We start from the raw sequence: 23,075 nt of genomic DNA, 5'->3' as shown, positions 1-23,075 counted from the left end.
TTAAAAATAATCAAGATCAAGTATTTTCTGACACAAGACATTGGTATCTGTCCTCTACTTTCTAGAGGTTTTGGAAACTATGTGTAGGTTGATATAAGTTGCTGAGTGAATCGATTTTCAGAAAAAATGTTCTGTGAGAATCCCATGTAGTATAGTGGTTGTTGTTGTTGGCTGCCTTCAACTCATGGAGGCCCCTTGTACAACAGAATGAAACACTGTCTGGTCCTGCACCATCCCAGTGATCCATTGTAGACCAGGCCATTGTGATCTATAGGTTTTTGATTGGCTGATTTTTGGAAGTAGACCTCCGTTTTTTTCTTCCTAGTCCATCTTATTTTGAAAGCTTTGCTGAAACCTGTTCAACATCATATCAATATGCAAGGCTCCACTGCCAGAGGGGTAATGGATGGGTTAACATGAGGTGCATAGCCATAAATTAAACTCAGGTCTCCCATATGGAAGGCAAGAATTCTACCACTGCACCACCAATAAACCAAACCAAAACCAAACCCATTGCCTTTGAGTCAATTCTGACTCATAGTGACCCTATAGAACAGCGTAGAACTGCCCCACAGAGTGTCCTAGGAGTGCCTGGTGGATTCAAACTGTCGGCCTTTTTGGTTAGCAGCTGTAGCACTTAACCACTATGGCACTAGGGTTTCCTGTAGGTATATGTAATTCAGAATCAGAAGATCCGGACTCATATTTAATGTATATCATTAACTTGTTTTGCATAGAAAGCAACAACAGTAAGATATCATTTGATACCTCTGCATACAACCCAGAAATGATTAGATCAACCTTACCCAGTAAGCTCTGAGAACCCAACGCCCAGTGTGGTGCGTGATACAAGGTTACAATCAATAACACGTATCACTGCGTTGACGACATTATCTGTTAAATAGAGTGAATTTATACTGATGGAATTGTTAAGATGCAGCTGACAGTAGTGATTAGATTGACAAAATCTTACCCAATTTACAAATAGACTATGTAAATCTCAGGTGGGAATTCACTTTTTACATGTCAAATTCAAGGCCTGATATAAGAATGGAAAACTATCAGAAACAGACGATTGGGGAAGCTAGTTTTGGCTGATGTCTGTCTTGGTGATTTGGAAACTCTGAGGAATTTACACTACTTAAGTTTTCAATATTTGCTACCCCACGAGAGCGCTTATAAATTAAGTAGAAACCTAGCTTTATTTTGCTCTTGGGGGTATAAAATTGTCTAATAAGAAGGTGGTTAAGAGTGCAAACTGGAATCAGGCCCTTATTATATTTCCTGATCTCACCAATTATTGTATGATCTTAGGCAATTATGGAAATGCAGGGCCTCAGGGTCCTTGGGGATAGCTACACCTCTCCATTAGAAGGTTTGCTGTGAGGGATAAGGGAACATGTAAGCGGCTGGCTTAGTTACTAGCAGAGAGTGAGCATGAGATTCAAGGGAATAATTATTAAGCAATGTTCTCTTCCAAATCTTTATCTCTTTACTTATAAAATTAAGAAAATAATAGCTGCCTTAACAATTGTAATGATAAAGATGAGATAACCCACAGAACGTGACATTGCAAAGTTTTAAAGAACTTTATAAGTGATGGTTTTGACTTTTCAGTGTCTACCATATTTTCATAGTTTATTAAAGTTGTATTGGAAGCCTGAGATAGCAAATATTATTATCAGATTTTAGTTTATTTTTTAAAAACTTATGGAATTGCCAAAACTGAGCACTTATGCTGATTGAGACTAACTTGCATTTCTTAAAATTTATATACAACATTTATTCCAAATACACATGGTTGATTTTCAGAACTTATATTATTGAATTTGTGCAGAGATCATTAGAGCAAGAACTATCTCCTGCTTATTTATGCACTGTTTGTTCTTGATGGGCTCCATCGGAGTTGCCTCAGTCTCCCACCAAGATACTTGGCTTGTAGATTTTTTCTTCAGCTCAATACTGTTTTTACTTTCTGTGTTCAGGAATCATAGCCTAAACCTCCATTAATGACAGCTAAATTGCTTCAGTCAGCCTCTTAGGCACAAGCACTATCTCCCTAGATAAGTGTGTACCTCCCTCCTTCCTGATGCTAATGACATTGCCTCAGCCAGGCAAGAGTTCCACAGACACCCTTTCTTTGCCTGAGTGAAAGCTGTAAAGTCAGATCAAGTTCTGTTTGGTTTCCCTCAGCCTCTTTCCACAGAAGATGAACTGGATAAAATAGGGAAAATGTTTTTTGTTCTCCTATTATCTACTGATTTTGTGTTTCCTAAACCCTTCGATTTATGACTGAAGCAGAACCAGCTGTGTGACTTTATTAATGTCACTTAACCTCTCTGTGCCTCAGATTTTCATATGCAAAATGGAAATAATAATGGGCATTAACTTCTTAGGATTGTGAATAATAAATGAGATTACACTTACACTTAAAAATCAATGATAGAACCTAGTAAATCAAAATGCAATTTGTTACCATCAAGTCAATTCAGACTCATAGCGACCCTGTAGGACAGCGTAGAACTGCCCCATAGGGTTTCCAAGGAGCATCTGGTGGATCTGAGCTGCCGGCCTTTTGGTTAACAGCCGAAGTCTTAACCACTACACCACCAAGGTTTCCAGAACCTAGTAAACACTATGGAAATGTCAGCAGTTGTTACTGTGGCTCACCTGTGTGCTTCCTGAGATGCCCTCTACTCTAATCACAAATGCCCATCTGCATACATTGTGTGTCTTTAGTATATTTGTGTTAAAACAAATAGAAATAAAAAGGATCTACTTTTCCCTTACCTTATTTTTACATAAATAGCAAGTGCCTCCAGCGTTTGTTTGCCGGCCTCAGCCCTCCTCCCGTGAGGTATGTTTGTAAGTGAGCTACGCTAATTTTTTTTTCCAGAACATGTGGAAAAAAATTAGCATGGTCTCCCTTGTGAAGTGCTATCACTGCGGGAGGGTACCCTCACCAAACAAACACAGAAGGTGCTCATTATTTTCATAAAAATACTGTATTTACTTGAAAGTGGCTCATCAACCCCGTCCATGTGAACAAAGACAATGACAAAAAAAAAAAAATCTCTTGCTGTGGAGTCAATTGGGACTCATAGTGACACTATAGGGCAGAGTAGAACTGCCCTATAGAGTTTTCAAGGAGTGCCTGGTGGATTTGAACTGCTGACCTTTTGGTTAGCAGTCTTAGCACTTAACCATTATGCCAAAGACATTGAAGGCCACTCAAAATCAATGTGAATGTTAACACACTGAAACAGATAACCAACATACCTTGTGATAAGCACAATGAACAAATCAATGAAGCCCATTAGAAGGTACTTAAGAATAATAAATTATAATGAGATAAATAATACTTCAGCAATGGTTTGTCTCCCATACCTTGAATTGAAGGTGTCAGAATTGGAAACTACCTGGATGTTGCCTGTGTAACTTCAGCACAGGTTAAAAATTATATATATATATGATTTATATATATATATGAATAATTTTAAAAGGTCAACACTGCCTTACAGGAACAAAATTTATTCAGCCATTGGCATGCATGTGTTCCTGACTACAAACCTGTGTGGGCACTCCCTTCTGTCTGTCAGTGTGGTCACCCTCCACCCCATTTCTCATTTACAATCATAAGTGAGAAAACAATCTGTGAGAAGACCTAAAACATTTTTACCACAGACATATAAGTGACACAGAAAATTGCCTTGAGCTCCAAAACCGATAAAAACCCACTGTTGGCTGAGGCAATTCCGACACATAGCTAACCTATAAGACAGAGTAGAACTGCCTTGTAGGGTTTCCAAAGCGCAGATGGTGGATTTAAATTGTCAATCTTTTGGTTAGCAGCCCAGGTTTGAAGAAAAAACCTAATAGTTGATTTAATTTTTTTTTTTAATCCTATTTGTTTTCCCATGTCCATTATTGTTAGTATGCTTTTAGTAAAGAATCTATATCATCTGGGGTCAGTGGGGTGCCAGCTACAGAATGAATCTCCAATATTACAAGTTGAGGCATCACTTAATAAGTAAAGGAGGAATTGGGGCTATAGAAAGCCTGGCCACCTTCCCTGACATCATATATTCTACTCAGGTAACGCTTTGCTTCTCTACATAAGGCTAGAGCCATCCTTGGAAAAAAAAAAAAATGTTGTCAATCTGCACATAGCCTTCTGGAATTCTGTACCCAGTTAAACCACCTCTTGGTGCCCTGGAGTACACCTATCTACAAGTTTCTCAGCTAATGAGTTACTCAGTGGACTCAGTAAAGGAGTTCCCCCTCAAGGACAATGCATTATCCAGTTAAAAAGCCTGCTAGAGGGGAGCTCAGCACCACATCCTGTGACGGTGCAAACACGGGGCGCAGCCCTAACCCCCTGAACTGACCCCAGGAGGGGGCCCAGCCAGTCCGAGCGGGCAGTGCGCTGACGCGGCTGGTGGGAGAAGTCCCCGGGAGGCAGCCACAGGTTTTGGAGCTGGGAGTGCAGCGTCCCAGCCGGGGAACCTTGGCGCGGTGCTTTGGACTGTGCGCAGGGGAGCTGAGCACCACATCCTGTGAAGGTGCAAACACGGGGTGCTGCCTCAGCCCCTTGAACAGACTCCGGGATGTGGCCCAGCCAGTACACACAGGCGGCTCGGCGACGCAGCTGGCAGGAGGAGAAGTCTCCGGGAGGCAGCGACTGGTTTTGGAGCCAGGAGTGCAGCGTCCCAGCCGGGGAACTTTGACGCTGGGCTTTGGATTGGCAGCGGAGGAACTGACAGCAGCTTCTGTGGGCCTGACCCTCGGGGGCAATCTCTACCCAGCCAGCACACATAGGCGACACGCCCCAAGGGAATCTCCAGTAAAATAGTCATCCCAAGCAAGATAAGTAATTTTGTCTGTATTCCGGGCTGCTACTCTCTCCTGTTTTTCTGAACCCTCCCCTCCCCTTCCCAGGCCGCTTCATTAACATTGGAATTTCCTGAACCAGAGGGAGAACTGCTCCGCGGTTTTTCTTCCCCCCCCCCCTTTTTTTTTTGGTCTTTTCCTAACCCATTCTTCCGGTCTGAGAGAAGCAACCACAAAAAACCCAGGGACGAAAAATCCTTCCCTAATTGGACTAAAAACACAGAACCAGCTCCAGCCAAGCATAAGTGATCCACAGTCTCTGGCTTTCATCCCTACAGGGAACAAAAAGGTGGCTATTATAATGCAAAGGCATTTCTAATAGGGATTTGACTGCATTTTTTTTTTTTTTAGCAGATTTACTGGAAAGACAAGTTTCCCAGGTATGATATCTCTGCCTATTCAACAGAGCCCTCACTGACCCACAACAGGGAACTGAGGGCTGAAGCTCCCCCCAGACCACCTAGCCTCTTGCCTTAGGGGTCTAAGGAGGGTGACACCTACCAATCTGTAGAGGTACTTGCGTTGGGGGCCTAAGGTACAGCTGCAGAGCCCACCCACCAAGGTGTTTTAGGAATAGAGACACACCTACCTCACTGACACTTGGGGGAAGCCTGTCAGCATCCTGCCCCCCCTGGAGTGTGAACCCCAGCCACTAATAGAATCTGGTGCACGCAACTATCACCACTACTTCTCAAGGTGGATAGGTGTTAGGGTGCAGCACACACTTGATGACCCAAAATCAGATTCTACTCAAGAATAGTGAATGAACTCAGGCATATATATCTGGTAACAGCCCAAATCAGCTGGTAATAGGTCATAAGTAAGTCAAGGGCTACAACAATCAAGACTGCAAAATCGAATAGCCCATCTACATATATGGAAAGAAAACAAAACAAGACAAGACTCAGTGAGCAAATATAGAATAAATCACTACGATATCTTAGCGATGGCTTGGAGACAGCAGTTGATATCAAATCACATAAAGAAGCAGACCATGACTGCTTCTACAACACCCAAAAAAAGAATCAAAATCTTTCCCAAATGAAGATACAATCCTGGAATTATCAGATACAGAATATAAAAAACTAATTTACAGAATGCTTCAAGACATAAGAGATGACCTCAGAAATGAAACAAGGCAATCTACAGAAAAAGCCAAGGAACACACTGATAAAACAGTTGGAAGAACCAAAAAGATTATTCAAGAACATAGTGGAAAAATTAATAAGTTGCAAGAATCCATAGAGAGACAGCACGCAGAAATCTAAAAGATTAACAATAAAATTACAGAATTAGACAACACAATAGGAAGTCAGAGGAGCAGACTCAAGCAATTAGAATGCAGAGTGGGAAATCTGGAGGACCAGGGAATTAACACCAACATAGCTGAAAAAAAATCAGATAAAAGAATTAAAAAAAATGAAGAAACCCTAAGAATCATGTGGGACTCTATCAAGAAGGATAACTTGCGTGTGATTGGAATCCCAGAACAGGGAGGGAGGACTGAAAACACAGAGAGAATAGTTGAAGATCTGTTGACAGAAAACTTCCCTGACATCATGGACATCGTGAAAGACGAAAGGATATCTATCCAAGATGCTCATCGAACCCCATTTAAGACTGATCCAAAATGAAAAACATCAAGACATATTATCATCAAACTTGCCAAAACCAAAGATAAAGAGAAAATTTTAAAAGCAGCCAGGGATAAAAGAAAGGTCTCCTACAAGGGAGAATCAATAAGAATAAGTTCAGACTACTCAGCAGAAATCATGCAGTCAAGAAGGCAATGGAATGACATATGCAGAGCACTGAAGGAGAAAAACTGCCAGCCAAGGATCGTATATCCAGCAAAACTCTCTCTGAAATATGAAGGTGAAATTAAGATATTTACAGATAAACACAAGTTTAGAGAATTTGCAAAAACCAAACCAAAGCTACAAGAAATACTAAAGGAAATTGGTCAGAAAACCAATAATATCAGATACCAGCACAACACAAGGTCACAGAACAGAACATCCTGATATCAACTCAAGTAAGGAAATCACAAAAACAAATTAAGATTAATTAGAAAAAAAATGCTCAAAACAGGGAATCAATGAAGTCAACATGTAAAAGATCACAATAATCAAAAAGAGGGACTAAATACAGGTGGCATAGAACTGCCATAAGAAGAGGGATACAAGGCAATATAGGACAATACAAGTTAGGTTTTTACTTAGAAAAATAGGGGTAAATATTAAGGTAACCACAAAGAGGTATAACAACTCCATAACTCAAAATAAAAACCAAGAAAAACGTAACAACTCAGAAAACATAAAGTCAAATACTATGAAAATGAGGAACACACAATTTACAAAGAAAAAGTCTCAGCGCAAAGATGTAAGTGGAAAATGAAATTGTCAACAACACACACAAAAAGACATCAAAATGACAACACTAAACACTTACTTATCTATAATTACGCTGAATGTAAATGGACTAAATGCACCAATAAAGAGACAGAGAGTCTCAGACTGGATAAAGAAACACAATCCGTCTATATGCTGCCTACAAGAGACACACCTTAGACTTAGAGACACAAACTAAAACTCAAACGATGGAAAAAAATATATCAAGCAAACAATAAGCAAAAAAGATGAGGAGTAGCAATATTAATTTCTGACAAAACAGACTTTAGACTCAAATCCACCACAAAGGATAAAGGACACTACATAATGGTAAAAGGGACAATTGACCAGGAAGATATAACCATATTAAATATTTATGCACCCAATGACAGGGCTGCAAGATACATAAATCAAATTTTAACAGAACTGAAAAGTGAGATAGACACCTCCACAATTCTAGTAGGAGATCTCAACACACCACTTTCGGAGAAGGACAGGACATCCAGTAAGTAGCTCAATAGAGACACGGAAGACCTAATTACACCAATCAACCAACTTGACCTCATTGACTTATACAGAACTCTCCACCCAACTGCTGAAAGGTATACTTTTTTTTTCTAGAGCACATGGAACATTCTCTAGAATAGACCACATATTAGGTCATAAAACAAACCTTTCCAGAATCCAAAACATCGAAATATTACAAAGCATCTTCTCAGACCACAAGGCCATAAAAGTGGAAATCAATAACAGAAAAATTAGGGAAAAGAAATCAAATACTTGGAAACTGAACAATACCCTCCTGAAAAAAGACTGGGTTATAGAAGACATTAAGGAGGGAATAAGGAAATTCATAGAATGCAACGAGATTGAAAATACTTCCAAGCAGTGCTCAGAGGCTAATTTATATCGATAAGTGCACACATACAAAAACAGAAAGAGCCAAAATCAGAGAACTGTCCCTACAACTTGAACAAATAGAAAGTGAGCAACAAAAGAATCCATCAGGACCAGAGAAAACAAATAATAAAAATTAGAGCTGAACTAAATGAATTAGAGAACAGAAAAACAATTGAAAGAATTAACAAAGCCAAAAGGTGGTTCTTTGAAAAAATTAACAAAATTGATAAACCATTGGCCAGGCTGACTAAAGAAATACGGGAAAGGAAACAACCCGAATAGGATACGAGAAGGACCACATCACAACAGACCCAACTGAAATTAAAAGAATCATATCAGATTATTACGAAAAATTGTACTCTAACAAATTTGCAAACCTAGAAGAAATGGATGAATTCCTAGAAAAACACTACCTACCTAAACTAATACAATCAGAAGTAGAACTAAATAGACCCAAAACAAAAAAAAGAGATTGAAACAGTAATCAAAAAACTCCCAACAAGAAAAAGCCCTGGCCCGGATGGCTTTACTGCAGAGTTCTACCAAACTTTCAGAGAATAATTAACACCACTACTACTAAAGGTATTTCAAAGCATAGAAAATGACGGAATACTACCTAACTCATTCTATGAAGCCACCATGTCCCTGGTACCAAAACCAGGTAAAGACATCACAAAAAAAGAAAATTACAGACCTATATCTCTCATGAACATAGTTGCAGAAATCCTCAACAAAATTCTAGCCAATAAAATTCAACAACATAACAAAAAAATAATCCATCATGACCAAGTTGGATTTATGCCAGGTATTTTTGTTTTTTTATGCAAGGTTGGTTTAATATTAGAAAAACTATTAGTGTAATCCACCATATAAATAAAACAAAAGACAAAAACCACATGATCTTATCAATTGATGCAGAAAAGGCATTTGAAAAAGTCCAACACCCATTCATGATAAAAACTCTCACCAAAATAGGAATCGAAGGAAAATTCCTCAACATAATAAAGGGCATATATACAAAGCCAACAGCCAACATCACTCTAAATGGAGAGCCTGAAAGCATTTCCCTTGAGAACGGGAACCAGACAAGGATGCCCTTTATCACTGCTCTTATTCAACATTGTGCTAGAGGTCCTAGCCAGAGCAATTAGGCTAGACAAAGAAATAAAGGGCATCTGGATTGGCAAGGAAGAAGGAAAATTATCTCTATTTGCAGATGACATGATCTTATACACAGAAAAACCTAAGGAATCCTCCAGAAAACTACTGAAACTGGTAGAAGAGTTTGGCAGAGTCTCAGATTATAAGATAAACATACAAAAATCACTTGGATTCCTCTACATCAACAAAAAGAACATCGAAGAGGAAATCACCAAATCAATAGCATTCACAGTAGCCCCCAAGAAGATAAAATACTTAGGAATAAATCTTACCAAAGATGTAAAAGACCTATATAAAGAAAACTACAAAGTACTACTACAAGAAACTAAAAGGGACCTACTTAAGTGGAAAAACATACCTTGCTCATGGATAGGAAGACTTAACATAGTAAAAATGTCTATTCTACCAAAAGCTATCTATACATACAATGCACTTCTGATCCAAATTCCAATGACATTTTTTAATGTGCTGGAGAAACAAATCACCAACTTCATATGGAAGGGAAAGAAGCCTCGGATAAGCAAAGCATTACTGAAAAAGAAGAAGAAAGTGGGAGACCTCACTCTACCTGATTTCAGAAGCAATTATACAGCCACAGTAGTCATAACAGCCTGGTACTGGTACAACAACAGACACATAGACCAATGGAACAGAATTGAGAACCCAGACATAAATCCATCCACATATGAGCAGCTGATATTTGACGAAGGCCCAGTGTCAGTTAATTGGGGAAAAGATAGTCTTTTTAACAAATGGTGCTGGCATAACTGGATATCCATTTGCAAAAAAATGAAACAGGACCCTTACTTCACACCATGCTCAAAATCTAACTCCAAGTGTGTCAAAGACCTAAACATAAAGACTAAAACGATAAAGATCATGGAAGAAAAAATAGGGACAACGTTAGGAGCCCTAATACAAGGAATAAACTGAATACAAAACATTACCAAAAATGAAGAGAAACCAGATAACTGGGAGCTCCTAAAAATCAAACACCTATACTCATCTAAAGACTTCACCAAAAGAGTAAAAAGACCACCTACAGATTGGGAAAGAATTTTCAGCTATGACATCTCAGACCAGCACCTGATCTCTAAAATCTATATGATTCTGTCAAAACTCAACCTCAAAAAGAGAAACAACCCAATCAAGAAGTGGGCAAAGGATATGAACACACACTTCACTAAAGAAGATATTCAGGCAGCCAACAGATACATGAGAAAATGCTCTCAATCATTAGCCATTAGAGAAATGCAAATTAAAACTACGATGAGATTCCATCTCACTCCATCAAGGCTGGCATTAATCCAAAAAACACAAAATAATAAATTTTGGAGAGGCTGCGGAGAGATTGGAACTCTTATGCACTGCTGGTGTGAATGTCAAATGGTACAACCACTTTGGAAATCTATCTGGCGTTATCTTAAACAGTTAGAAATAGAACTACCATACAACCCAGAAATCCCACTCCTCGGAATATACCCTAAAGAAATAAGACCCTTCACACAAACAGATGTTTATTGCAGCTCTGTTTACAATAGTAAAAAGCTGGAAGCAACCAAGGTGTCCGTCAAAGGATGAATGGGTAAATAAATTGTGGTATATTCACACAATGGAATACTACACATCGATAAAGAACAGTGACGAATCTGTGAAACATTTCATAACATGGAGGAACCTGGAAGACATTATGCTGAGTGAAATTAGTCGGAGGCAAAAGGACAAATACTGTATAAGACCACTATTATAAGATCTTGAGAAACAGTATAAACTGAGGAGAACACATACTTTTGTGGTTACAAGGGCGGGAGGGAGGGAAGGTTTGAGAAGGTTTTTTACTGATTAGTTAGTAGATAATAACTGCTTTAGGTGAAGGGAAGGACAATACTCAATACATGGAAGGTCAGCTCAACTGGACTGGACCAAAAGCAAAGAAGTTTCCGGGATAAACTGAATGTTTCAAAGGTCAGAAGAGCAAGGGCGGGGGTTTGGGGACCATGGTTTAAGGGGACTTCTAAGTCAATTTGCAAAATAATTCTATTATGAAAACATTCTGCATCCCACTTTGAAATGTGGCGTCTGGGGTTTTAAATGCTAACAAGTGGCCATCGAAGATGCATCAATTGGTCTCAACCCACCTGGAGCAAAGGAAAATGAAGATCACCAAGGTCACACGATAACTATGAGCCCAAGAGACAGAAAGGGCCCCATGAACCAGAGACCTACATCATCCTGAGACCAGAAGAACTAGTTGGTGCCCGGGCACAACCGATGACTGCCCTGACAGGGAGCACAACAGAGAACCCCTGAGGGAGCAGGAGATCAGTGGGATGCAGACCCCAAATTCTCATAAAAAACCAGACTTCATGGTCTGACTGAGACTAGAGGCATCCCGGCGGTCATGGTCCCCAAACCTTCTGTTGGCCCAGGACAGGAACCATTCCCGAAGACAACTCATCAGACATGAAAGGGACTGGACAGTGGGTGGGAGAGAGACGTTGATGAAGAGTGAGCTATTTGTATCAGGTGGACACTTGAGACTGTGTTGGCATCTCCTGTTTGGAGGGGGTATGGGAGGATAGAGAGAGTTGGAAGCTGGCAAATTTGTCACAAAAGGAGAGACTGGAAGGGCTGACTCATTAAGGGGAGAGCAAGTGGGAGTACGGAGTAAGGTGTATATAAACTTGTATGTGACAGTTTGACTTGATTTGTAAACGTTCACTTGAAGCTCAATAAGAGTTAATTAAAAAAAAAAAAAAAGCCTGCTAGAAATTGCTAGAACAGGGAGAAACACAAGAATATGTGTTTTTTTATAAATTGAAGGAGGCTACTTTCATGCAGCATCAGTCCAAACCAAGTGTGCTAAAAGTAGACCTGTTCAGTTCAGCAACAGGGTGTTCTCCTTACAGCATTGCCAAATTTACGACTACTTAGAAAGAAATTAACATATATAGGATCCTCCATTTTGTTGTAGAGTTTGCCTTCCCAGGCAGTCAACAAAACATATGCAATTAAACCACCACTGCTGTCGAGTCGATCCCAACTCATAGTGACCCTATTGTACAGAGTAGAACTGCCCCTTAGAGTTTAAGGCATCTATAAAAATGGTCACAGTCTGCTTTCTGAAATAAATTCACTTATGACCCACAGAATCCAGGCGCATAGCAGGGAAATTGTTTCCTGAGCTTTTGTGTGAGGGACCTGAAAATGGTTACTGATATCAAGGGGAGAAATGATGAGAGATATAGAGCTAGAGAAAGGAAAACATGGAGAAACAGAAAGTAGGAGAAAGAGAAGGGGAGATAGAAATAAAGAAAGAAGAGGCAGAGAAAAAAAACAATCACCATTATTCAAATTACTTATTTAAGGTTTTTTTAAAATTATTATTATTTTGTTATGGTTGTTACCATAGAGGTTTTAATGAGTTGGAATCAACTCAATGACAACAGGTTTTTTGGTTTACAGGAGTTTTAATATATTTGCTCAAAACACATGCATTCTTTATTTAGTTTTAATTTATAATCCAGTTTAATAACTGTTTATAAGTATGTCCTCCCAAAAAATCAACACTAGGAAATTATTTCTTAGAGAAAGGTTTTCCATAAACCAACAATTTAGCCTGATCTAATATTTTTTTTTTAATATTTCTTTAGAAAACCAATGATGTCTGAGAATCAGACTATAGAATTATTGGTTCACTTTTGTCGTAGAGGAGAATTTTGTGACCAACTAAAAATGACCTGCCTCAGGCTGGGTATTGACTTTTATATAGATTTAGGCTTACAAATAAATTTCTTCTCATGTGCTCTCAATGATAGGGACTGACTACCTAGCTGTTGAGTTAAGAAGGAGGCTGAGGTCAAGTATCAAGTAGAAATGAGTGTCGTGCCTCCCATGGGCACAAGAGGGGGAGTGGTATCATAAAACAAAAACATACGTACCACATATTTGTGATCTGTATTTTAGAGCTGCATTGTCCAATAGGGTAGCCAATAATCAGATGTGGCTATTGAACCCTTGAAATATGGCTAGAGGAAATTATGATGAGCTTTATTTTTTTATATGAATAAAATACCCAGACTTCAAAAACTTGTTATTAAAAACATGTAAAATATCTCACTAATGGTGAGTGTGGACCACATCTGATGGAAAACACAGGAATCTGACTACATCTGTGGAAAGAGAAGATGGAAAACCTCATCATTATTGATTAGAAAAAGACCAGGGGAGGACTGCAGAACAGACCTTCAATTGCTCTTATCCAAGTTCAAGAAAGTTAAAACATATCCCCATCAGCCAAAATATGACCTGGAATTTTAAGATCATCTCAAGACAAAATTAACACATTGAACACTAATGACCAAAGACTAGGCCACTTGTGGGATAACATCAAGGGCATCATACATGAAGAAAGCAAAGGGTCGTTAATAAGAGAGAAAAGAAAGAAAAGACCAAAATCGATGTCAGAAGAGACTCTGAAACTTGATCTTGTATGTAGAGGAGCTAAAGCAAATGGAAAAAATGATGAATTGCAAAAGATGGACAGAAGATTTCAAAGAGCAGTATGAGAGGACAAAGTAAAAAAATTCAAATAAATTGATGTGGAAGGAATACACAGAGTTATTATACCAAAAAGAATTAGTCGATGTTCAACCATTTCAGGAGGTGGCCTATGATCAGGCACCAATAGTACTGAAGGAAGAAATCTGAACTGCTCTGAAGGCATTGGCAAAAAACAAGGTTCCAGGAGCTGATGGAATATCATCTGAGATGTTTCAACAAACAGATGCAGCACTGAAAATGCTCACTCTTCTGCACCAAGAAATATGGAAGACAGCTTCTGGGCCAGCTGACTGGAAGAGATCCACATTTATGCCTATTCCCAAGAAAGGTGATCGAACTGAATGTGGAAATTATAGAACAATATCATTAATATCACACACAAGCAAAATTTTGCTGAAGATCATTCAAAAATGGCTGCAGCAGTATATTGTCAGGGAAATGCCAGAAATTCAGGCTGGTTTCAGAAGAAGACGTGAAATCAGGGATGTCATTGCTGATGTCAGATGGATCCTGGCTGAGAGCAGAGAATACCAGAATGATGTTTACCTGTGTTTTATCAATTATGCAAAGGCATTCGGCTGTGTGGATCATAACAACTTGTGGATAACATTGCGAAGAATGGGAATTCCAAAACACTTAATTGTGCTCATGAGGAACCTTTACATAGATCAAGAAGCAGTTGTTCAGAGGGAACAAGGGGATACTGATTGGTTTAAAGTCAGGAAAGGTGTGTGTCAGGGTTGTATTTTTTCACCATACCTATTCAATATGTATGCTGAGCAAATAATACGAGAAGCTGGACTATATGAAGAAGAATGGGCATCAGGATTGGAGGAAGACTGGTTAGCAACCTGCATTATGCAGATGATAAAACCTTGTGTGCTGAAAGTGAAGAGGACTTGAAGCACTTACTAATGAAGATCAAAGACCACAGCCTTCAGTATGGATTACACCTCAACATAAAGAAAACAAAAATCCTCACAACTGGTCCAATGAGCAACATCATGATAAAGGGAAAAAAGATCGAAGTTGTCAAGGATTTCATTTTATTTGGATCCACAATCAACAGCCATGGAAGCAGCAGTCAAGAAATCAAAAGACATATTGCATTGGGTAAATCTGCTGCAAAAAAGGACCTCTTCAAAGTGTTGAAGAGCAAAGATGCCACCTTGAAGAATAAGGTGCGCCTGACCCAAACCATGGTATTTTCAATCGCATGGTATTTTCAATCGCATGGTATTTTCATATGCATGTGAAAGCTGGACAATGAATAAGAAAGACCGAAGAATTGATGCCTTTGAATTGTGGTGTTGGCGAAGAATATTGAATATACCACGGACTGCCAAAACAATGCACAAATCTGTCTTAGAAGAAGTACAGCCAGGATGCTCCTAGGAGGCAATGATGGCAAGACTGCATCTTACATACTTTGGACATGTTGTCAGGAGGAATGAGTCCCTGGAGAAGGACATCATGCTTGGCAGAGTACAGGGTCAGTGGAAAAGAGGAAGACCCTCAATGAGGTGGATTGACACAGTGGCTGCAACAATGAGCTCAACTGTAACAACGATTGTAAGGATGGCTCAGGACCAGGCAGTGTTTTGTTCTGTTGTGCATAGGGTCGCTATGAGTCAGAACTGACTCAACAGCACCGAACAACAACAACAACAAATGAAATGTGCAAAGACCTGAGGTTATAAAACAAAAAGAGAAGAACATGATCAGTTTTTCTCAAGCTGAAAGAATGAAAGAAAGCATTCAAGCCTCCAGGTGCAATTTGGAAGAATCTATGGACAAAATATTGAATGGCACAGGAAACATCAAATGCAGATAGAAGGAATACGAGCAATCACTGTACCAAAAAGAACTGGTCAGAGTTCTACATTTCAGGAGGTAGCATGTGATCAAGAATTGATTCTATTAAAGAAAGAAGTCCAAGCTGCACTGAAGGCATTGGTGAAAAACAAGGCTCACGAATTGATGGAATACCAATTGAGATGTTTCAACAAAGGGATGCAGAGCTGGAGGCACTCACTGTTCTATGCCAAGAAATTTGGAAGACAGCTGCCTGGAGAACTGACAGGAAGGGATTCATATTTGTGCCCATTCCAAAGAAAGGTGATCCAACAGAATGCAGAAATTATCAAACAATATCATTAATATCACATGCAAGTAAAATTTTACTGAAGACCATTCAAAAGTGGTTGCAGCAGTATATCAACAGGGAACTGCCTGAAATTCAGCTTGGATTCAGAAGAGGACATACCAGAAAAAAACAAACTCATTGCCATTGACTCGATTCTGACTTATAGTGACCCAATAAGACAGTGTAGAGCTGCCCCATAGGGTTTCCAAGGAGTACTTGGTGGATCTGAAGTACTGGCCTTTTTAGTTAGCATCCATATGTCTTAACCACTACACCATCAGGGTGTTCATGGAAGGAGGGATATCACTGCTGATGTCAGATCTTGGCTAAAAGCAGAGTATATCAGGACGATGTTTACCTGTGTTTTATTGACTATTCAAAGGCATTTGACTGTGTGGATCATAACAAATTATGGATAACATTATGAAGAATGGGAATTTCAGAACACTTGACTGTGCTCATGCAAAACCTGTAAATAGACCAAAGACAGTCATTTGAATAGAGCAAGGGTTTAAAATAATGGTTTAAAAGCAAGAAACGTGTGTGTCAAGGTTGTATCCTTTCACCATACTTATTCGATCTGTATGCTTAGCAAATAATCCCAGAAGCTGGACTATATGAAGAAGAACTTGGCATCAAGATTGGTCGAAGATTCATTAACAACCTTCTACATACAGATGACACTACCTTGCTTGCTGAAAATGAAGAGGGCTTAAAGCACTTATTGATGAAAATTGTAGCTACAGTCTTCAGTATGGATTACACCTCAACATAAAGGAAATAAAAATGCTCACAACTGCACCAACGAGCAACATCAGTATAAAAGGAGAATAGGATTTCATTTAACATGGATCCACAAACAACACCCATGGAAGCAGCAGTCAGGAAATCAAATGGTGTATTGCACTGGGCAAATCTACCGCAAAAGACCTCTTTAAAGTGTTCAAAAGCAAAGATGCCACTTCGGGGACTAAGTTGTGCCTGATCCAACCCATGATATTTTCAATCACCTCAGAGACATGCAAAAGCTGGGTAATGAATAAGGAAGACTGAGAAAGAATTGATGCCTTTAAATTATAGTGTTGGTGAAGACTATTGAATACACCATGCACTGCCAGAATATGGAACTAGTCTCTCTTGGTAAGAAATACAGACAGAGTACTCATTAGAAGGGAGGATGGCAAAACTTCGTGTCAGGTACTTTGGACATGCTATCAGGGGGGACTAGTGCCTGGAGAAGGATATCATCCTTGGTAATGTTGAGGGTCAGCAAAAAAGACGAAGATCCTCAAGGAAATAGATTGACACAGTGGCTGAAATAATGGCCTAAAACGTAACAATGATTGTGAGGATGGTGCTGGATGAAGCAGTGTTTCCTTCTGTTGTACGTAGGGTATGAATTGTAACTCTTTCGAAGGCACGTAACAACAACAACAACAACAACAACAACAATTTTTATATCAATTCCATGTTATTTTTTTATTGCAGCTACTGGAAATTTCAAATTGCATATCTGGTTCACATTATATTTCTATTGGACAATGCTGGTCTATAAAATATACTCTAACGATGGTTTTAAGGATCATGGATCAAGAACATGCAAAACCAATGTCCTTTCAATTTTTAAAAAATATGAAACCCAGATTATAATATAAATACTTTTCTAAATTTTTTTGTGTGTATGACAAGGTTTGAGTGCAGTGTATATAAAATACAGTAGCAGTTATCATGTGCTAAGTATTTATTATGTTCCATGAGGTACAGTCTTTAAGAGCTCGGCTGCAAACCAAAAGGTTGGCAGTTTGAATTCACCAGCTGCTCCTTGGAAACCCTATGGGGGAAGTTCTACTCTGTCCTGTATGGTTGCTATGAGTCAAATTTGACTCAATGGCAAAATTTTTATTTATTTTATAAATGACACATATACTATAATCCCATTTTATAGATGAGGAAACTAAGTGTGCTTAAGTAATTTAGCAATGTTGACAATCTGGTAAACAGTAGAGGTATGACATGAATCTTGGTAGTTTGATTGCACCCTGTTTTAAGATAAAAATAAAAAAAATGTGTAACACATTGGGAATTATAACAGACTACAGGGGATATTGATTTAACACCTTGAAACTGATGTAACTCTGGTCAGTCATGGTTCCCATACTGTGATATATGATTCTTAAAGGACTTTAGGAAGTAATGAAAGTCATCATTTCTTGATGCACATGTACGATTTCAATAGAATTCCTGGTGATCCTGGGCATTCAATGATTCTTCATGTCCATGTGTTACCTGTCACAGACACAGTTGTTATCTCATTTACTCAAATCTGCTGAAGATGAAAAATAACATATAATTTATGCTATAAGAAAAAAGCTCATTGGCCTCCAGTCCATTCTGACTCATAGTCACCAATAGGATGGAGTAGAACTGCCTGGTAGGGTTTCTAAAGAGTGGCTGGTGGATTCTAACTGCCGACCTTTTGGTTAGCAACCAAGCTCTCAACCTCTACATCACCAGGGCTCATTTTAACTTTTTTTTTCCCCCCTAAAACATATCACTAACTTCTCCCCCTTTAAGTATATCTCACTAAGCAAAATCTTTTGATGAATGTCATAGTTATCTGGTGCTGCTATAATAGAAATACCACAAGCGGTTGGGTTTAACAAACAAGTTTATTCTCTCACATCCCAGTAGGCTAGAAGCCTGAATTCAGGGTGCCAGCTCCAGGGGAAGGCTTTCTGTCACTATTGGCTCTGGGGTGAGGTCCTTGTTACAAATCTTCCCTGGTCGACAAACTTCTCAGAGCAGAAACCTCTGGTCCAAAGGACAAACTTTGCTCCCAGTGCTAGTTTCTTGGAGGTATGAAGTCTCCCTGACTCTCTGCTCACTTCTCTCTTTCATATCTCAAAAGAGATTGATTTAAGACACAACCTAATCTTATAGATTGAGTCCTGCCTCATTAATATAACTGCTGCTAATCCAACCTCATTAACATCATAGAGGTAGGATTTACAACACATAAGAAAATCAAATCAGATGACAAAATGGTGGACAGTCACACAATACTGGGAATCATGGACAGCCAAGTCAACACACATTTTGGGGGGACACAATTCAATCCATGAAAATGAGTAAATTCATACTTATAAGTATCAATTATTTATCTGCATTTGAATATAGTTAAGCCTTCAGGATCATTGAAATATCATTTTAGCAAGTTTGAGGCAACGATCTTCTATTAAACACAATGATATGTGGGCTCAGCTAACAAAATAAGCTAATTCCGTATCTCCTCTTTAGTGTGATATATCACTCTGAATCTCCTCCCATCAGGAAACTCCCTACATACAAACATTGGAGTAGTTCGTTTTGTATATCCTTCTTCTTGTCTTCTTTAGTTTATTAAGAGATGGTGGATAAGCACAGAGGAGCTAAATATTCAGTCCTTTTTAGAAAATAGTATGTGTGTCAAAGCTTTAAACCCTAAAGTAAATGGTATTGCATTCACTATACTTGTTTTGACATAATTATGAGGAAATTAACCACAGATAGCCTTTTCAAATCGCTCATTTACTATAGTATCATTCACTACAACAAAATAGATCCAATATAAAATTAACTAATTCATGTCTGATAAACCTTCCTCTAACTCACATATTAATTTGGGGTAGGGGAGGTAAATCACAGTATCTTGACTCTTAGCTGGGTGTCCATGGTGGGTCCTGTGGACATGGTTTGCTGTCTCCAACCCAGAGTATTATGGGAGTTGGCTGGTGGAGCATCTCTACAGCCGAGTTAAGTATCACAGAGCTGCAAATGTCCAGGGATTTTTATACTTGGAAATCTCAAATATATTCAGCTTAGCTTGAAACAATACACACGCTGACTCTGCTATGCATACTGGTGTGCTGTAGTTTTTACCTATATGCAAATCACTCAGCCCTAACCTGTTGATCTTGATCACTGGACATAAACAATGGTTATGGCTTGCTACAGATAAGGTACTGTGGCCAGAACTCGGACTTAGAGTCAGAGTTCATACATACAAACACTCTAAAATGTCTGACAGGTATCAAATTTTTGTGCGAAGAAAGTCCTTCTCTAGTTGATACTTTTTTCTCATTCTTCATTTGCCATACATGCTCTTTTTCTCACCCTTTTAAATAGAAGTCACCTCATTCTTTGAATCAATTATCCTCCTTAAAATTTCCAATTTCTTTTTCATAACTTTCCTTTCCACTACTATCTGTAAGTTTTTCACTTGCCATTTTTTTCTGGAAGTAGATTTCCAAGTTCTTCTCATAGTTTGTTTTAATCTGGAAGCTCTGCTGAAACCTGTCCACCCATGGATGATCATGCTGGTATTTGAAATATCAGTGGCATAGCTTCCAAAATCAAAGCAACATGCAAGCCACCACAGTACAGCAAAGTGACAGACAGATGGTGGGGATATCAAAACAGTTCATTATGCTCATGAGGAACCTGTACATTGACCAGGAAGTAAAGTAGTTTTTCCGACAGAACAAGGTGATACTGCATGGTTTCAAATTGAAAAATGGGTGTTGCCAGGGTTGTGTCCTTTCACTACACTTATTCAATCTGTATGCCGAGCAAATAATCTGAGAAGCTGAACTATAGGAAGAAAAACATGGCATCAGGATTAGTGTAAGACTCATTAACAACCTGCGATATAAAGATGACACAACCTCGCTTGCTGAAAGTGAAGAGGACTTGAAGCACTTGCTGACGAAGATCAAAGACTACAGATTTCATTACAGATTACAACGCAGCATAGACAAAACAAAACATTTTCACAGCTGGACCAATAAGCAACATCATGCTAAACAGAAAAGATATTTAAGTTGTCAAGGATTTCATTTTATTTGGATCAAAAATTAATGCTCATGGAACCAGCAGTCAACAAATCAAATGAGTGAGTTTCATTAAAATTATTTCATTGAACAAATCTGCTGCAAAAAACTCTTTAAAGTGTTACAAAGCAAAGGGCCACTTTGATGACTAAGGTGTACCTGACTCAGGAAGTGGTTTTTTCAATTGCCTCATATGCATGCAAAAGCTGGAAAATAAAAAAGGAAGACAAAAGAATTGATGCCTTTGAATTGTGGTGTTGGTGAAGAATATTGAATATACCATGAACTGCCAGAAGAATGAACATATCTGTCTTTAGTACAGCCAGAATACTCCCTAGAAGCGATGATCGCAAATCTTTGTCTTGCTTACTTTGGACATGTTATCAGGAGAGGCCAGTCCCTGGATAAGGACATCATGCTTGGTATTGTAGAGGATCAGGGTAAAAGAGGAAGACCCTCGAGAAGATGAATTCACACAGTGGCTGCAACAATGTACGCGAACATTCCTACTATTGTGAGGATGGCACAGGACCATGCAAAATTTAGTTCTTATACATAGGGTCACACTGAGTTGCAGCCAGCTCGACAGCACATAACAACATCCTTCCTGTACCCTATGTGATTGTCACTTAGGTTAGATGTGAAAAATATGAAAATAAACCAAAACAAAACAGATAATAAAATCTACCAAATCTGTAATCTCAATTGTCTGTGTAAAACTAAATTACTTAAATCTGGTATGTGCTTGAAAATATGTAGTTTCATTTTACATTAATACCTCTTTTTGTCAATCCCAATAGCTAAAGATATTTTTGTTTATTTTTAGTATTATAGACATTTATATATGAACATCCAATCCACGGTGTCGTCAGTAACGAGATTGTTTATGAGGTCTACTACAGGAAAATTGAAAACTCGCTCCCCACGGAAATAACTGTATTTGGATCCTGCTTAACTTTTAATGAAGCTTTCAAAAGGAGTTTACATACCTGGAACTGATAGTGTAATTTCTCTGATATAAAGAATGAATTCTCCACCAAAATAAATAAATAAATAGCAACACTTTTTTGACATAATCTGAGGAATAAGCCATTGTTGATTCCTACACATTGTATTAAGCCTTCCTGTCTCTGGAACATATTTTGAAGTAAAAGAATAATTATCATCATTTTTTTACTGGGTGTGAGTCCTTTGGATAAAACTCTAGGCCTATATCACCCTAAATCCTAAATAGACTGTGGTGAATGGAAGTTTTGCTATAGTGATAATTCTGTCAACTACCCCTTAGGACCAGAATCTTTATGGAGTGTTCTAAAATATTAAATTACTACTGAGAAGAACTTATCACTTTAAATTTTCTTCAGTAATATCTGATGATCAGGTGATTCCCCTTCCCTTCAAATGGACTGATTTACAGCTGAAATATGACTACCACCATCTGTTCTTTCTCCTTTCAGATGACCTATTTTATCTACAAAACACCTTTGTCTTATGTTCAGCTCCTTGGTAAATATAAAACAGCCATTGGCTGTTGGCTACAACCACACTGCCTTATGCCCTAGCACCTAAAGAATTGATGCCGCTGTTTTCTTCAACTTTCATCTCTGCTGGAAGTGACAGGGTAGAAGGATGAGAGAAGAGGCAATGATTACCTGGTAGACACTATTTCAAAAGGAGCCTTGATCATGAAAGAAGGTGAGGGCTGTGAGAGTTGGCTTTCTCTTTTTGCATACAATTAGCTGAATGTTAAGTAATTTAATGTGTAATTATTGGGAAAACAGATTGCCTTTAAAAGAGGAACACTCAACACAAATGAATAAAATTTAAGTTTCTTTCAACTTCAAAAGAATATATTGAATTTTTACCGGGAATCAGATATTGTAATGGGAATGAAGGCTATAAAGATGAAAATAATCCATTGCCTTCTCTCAGGGGACTAGTTTATGGCCCATATATACAAAACATTTAGTATACTTTCTAATGAATTCAAGGTGGGAAAAATAAATTCTCTGAACTTTACGGATAATATACCAAACCCTGGTGGCACAGTGGTTAACCAAAACGTTGGCAGTTCAAACCCACCAGGCACTCCTTGGAAGCTCTATGTGGCAGTTCTACTCTGTCTAATAGGGTTGCTATGAGTTGAAATAGGCTTGA

This window comes from Elephas maximus, chromosome 17 (assembly GCF_024166365.1).
Source record: "Elephas maximus indicus isolate mEleMax1 chromosome 17, mEleMax1 primary haplotype, whole genome shotgun sequence".
Lineage (NCBI taxonomy): Eukaryota > Metazoa > Chordata > Mammalia > Proboscidea > Elephantidae > Elephas > Elephas maximus.
The sequence above is the reverse complement of the archived record's forward strand: the minus strand, read 5'-3'. Positions refer to the sequence as shown.